Source organism: Frankliniella occidentalis, unplaced genomic scaffold, assembly GCF_000697945.3.
Source record: "Frankliniella occidentalis isolate FOCC.00 unplaced genomic scaffold, Focc_3.1 Scaffold102, whole genome shotgun sequence".
In the NCBI taxonomy this organism is placed as follows: Eukaryota; Metazoa; Arthropoda; class Insecta; order Thysanoptera; family Thripidae; genus Frankliniella; species Frankliniella occidentalis.
This window is the reverse complement of record NW_026267231.1, coordinates 256,984-259,978: the sequence shown is the minus strand read 5'-3', so window position 1 is coordinate 259,978 and position 2,995 is coordinate 256,984. Positions and strand designations below refer to the sequence as shown.

At 56.5% G+C, this 2,995-nt stretch overlaps 1 protein-coding gene across 1 annotated transcript in view; it reads right to left on the bottom strand.

Moving 5' to 3' along the window:
* Positions 1 to 2,591, bottom strand: part of LOC113202757 (uncharacterized) — a 173,852-nt gene extending 171,261 nt beyond the window's left edge. Inside the window, exon 1 of the transcript XR_008011397.1 lies at positions 2,257 to 2,591. The gene's annotated coding sequence lies outside the window, so the exon portion shown is untranslated. The remainder of the gene's footprint in view (positions 1 to 2,256) is intronic.
* Between the last annotated feature and the right edge of the window lie 404 nt (positions 2,592 to 2,995).

Sequence of the window (2,995 nt, the reverse complement as noted above, 5' to 3'; positions counted from 1 at the left end):
GGGGGGGGTCGTATGATGAGAATGGAAAGATAGAGGTGGTATGTGTGATGGCGGCCGGATCAACGGCAGGTGGCGACAAAATCATTTCAGAAAGGAAAAACAAAACGTAAAATGTCCCATACGACGCTCCTCGCCACACACAATATGATACGAAAAAGTCGACCTTCGCCCGAAAGTTCACGCGTACACGTAGTGTACTACTGCATTTGCGACCAGATTGATCAGGAAAACAAACCAGAAATTTATCCACAGACACCGCTGCTGACGCGTCGTCTGCACATTTCTTGTGGAATGCGCGCCGATACCCCCGTCCTTGGGCGGCGGGGAAGGACAGGGTAGGCTCTCCATCAACTAACTTCTGCAAAGCACGCGACGAGATTCCAGGCGACGCCAGCGCCCTCGGGGCCCCGACAACGGAACTACGTCCACAAGACGCTCCATAAAAGTCGGCATGAGACGAGGGTTCCGATGCGCAGTCGTGCGTCTATTAGCTTTTCATCCCACAAAAAGCGAGCTCTGGCGTCGCCTCCCCAAACTACGACGCATGTGTCGCGATGCGTTAAAAAGGGGGGAAAAGAGGCTCCTTGGTCGAATGCAAGAGATACCCCGAGCGTGGAGGACATTAACTATTGTACGGCATTGGAGATACCCCTCACATGTGAACATCAACCCCCCGCCCCCGCCCCTCCCCTCACTATAATGCATGCGAGCTGCTATGGTTTGAAATGAACAGGCGATCAGACAAGCGGGAAATTTACAGACTGGCTGCACCCTCACTGCTCCCGCTACGATCCACCTTGTAGGACACCCATTCCCCCTTCCCAAGTTTGCATAATTTTGAAGAAAAACACAAAAAAATGACACGTGTAACACTTGTTATTCCGAAAGCCTCGCGTGGCCCGCGTCTGGCCGGCGGGCGGAAAGGGCAGACAGCTCACACATTATGTACACTGGAAAAGCGTTGCGATTTCCGTAAACCTCGACAACGGCTTGTTTGCAAGGACGACGCAAGCAAGCGATTCGAGTCGCGAGGGTGTGGGTGGGGCAGTTATGGCATTTGGAGGGAGGGAGAGGGGGGGTGAGGGAAACTAGAAAATTTGGATAGCATCACCATGGCGTTCGACTCCGTCAAGGCAAGTGGGGGAGAGAAGAACTAAACCGGAAACAGATTTGGGAAAGAAAGGAACCAAACTGGAAACAGATAATTTGCGAGTCGCAGCCCCCGAAAAAGGGCGGTTGGACTTGCTGCACCGAACACGTCCGGCTCCATAATATAAACCATTCTGGTGAAGCTGGAAATGCAGAAGAAAGCGAGGAAGAAGAAAACGGAAATCAAGATGCTTTCACATGGTGACTTCCGTTTTCTTGTTCCATGCATTCCTCTACATTTCAGCATTACCGTAATGCATCATTTAGCGAAATACCCCTTGACGAGAGTTGGACAAAGCCACCCCCGCCATAGGGTACTCCGGGGCTCGGCTAGACCGGAAGGAGAAGAACAAAAATCGTCGGGCGCGGGGAGAAGCGGGGCATGGTGGGGGCATTACCCCGCTCCTCCCCGCGCCCGACCGGCCCGACGATTTTTGTTCTTCTCCTTCCGGTCTAGCCGAGCCCCGGAGTACACTATTCGTCCACCACCCCACTTTCTTTCAAAAGAGGCCACAAACAACATATCACACTGCGTCAGCAGACCTTTGAACACTTTGAGTGCGGCTCAGTTTTGGTGCCTACGATTTGACATAGGAGCGTGACCACAAACTGGTCCGGTCACGCCGCACCGAGGGTGTGTGCGAATACGGCAAAGCCTGTTACGCGAACGCGCGGCCGGTCCCTGCTGGGGCCGGCGGGCGCCGTGGAGCAGGTGCCGAGCCAGTGCAAAGCGAGTGCAGGAAAAGTACACAAAATACAAAACTGGAACATAAAGGGTTCGTGCGAGTGCCGAAAGCGGCGGAACACCGCGCTCGGGAAACTACAACAACAGCCGATCAGCTGATTGTCTGTCCATACCTACAACAATAATAATGTAGGACTTTCTGGCTGGGCTGGGCGCCGGAGGTAGGGGGGGGGGGGGGGGGGGGGGGTACAACATTTGTGTCAACAGAACAGTGGCGTTATCAGGAAAGTGCGAGTGAGACAGCAGACTGCGCCATGTTGTGCCTGAGACGAGACACCGCGACCGTCTGCCCAGCGGGCATGGCGCTGTCTCTCTCGCACTTTCCTTCCACCGCCTCTTCATCAGAAAGGCAATTTACTCACCTATTTCAAGATCGGAATGATCGGAATCCTTGCCGAGGGCTGACCCGGCGGGCCGACGCGGCGGCGGCCGTGTGCGCGGGCGGCGGGGAGACACAGCAGCAGAAATAAAGGCGAATCACGACAACGGTCTGTCACACAACGGCTCCGACTATCTTGCACTGTCGTCCTGCAGACTAGGTTCACCTGCGCACTGGCAAAGGGTACGAATTCACTACACACTCGCGAAATAAAACGATCCCGAAAAGAAAACGCGCGTCGCGAAAACGTAAACAACAATCTCCGGCGAGCGGCCAGGCCCGGGCCTGCCGGCCGGCGCGGCGGCGGCGCTGCAGAGGGTCGGCTCGGCCTGTCGCCCCCCATCACTCACTCCGGACTGCGGAGCTTCGCGCCGCCGCCGCGGGATAGCGCTGCCGGCGCAGGTGAATGGCGGAAGGGGACAAGCGCCGCGCGGCCAGCGGGGGCAGCGCGCCAAAAGTTTGAACGTCTCTCAATCATCCTGAAGCCTGAAAGCCTGAATCCTAAAAGTATGGTAACCTGCACAACTGCTCGATTGTCCCCTTTCTTCTTTTCATTTCCCGCCCGCTTGTGGACAAATCGGCGTGCCGATGCTGGACATGCACAGCGTGTGCTGCGTCGCCAGGTGCCGCGCCGCGGGTCCAGGCGGTGGTGACCCTCCCTCACCCCTTTGGTCCCAGGGGACATGGACCTCCATCCCTCTCTCTTTGCCCCCCCCCCCCCC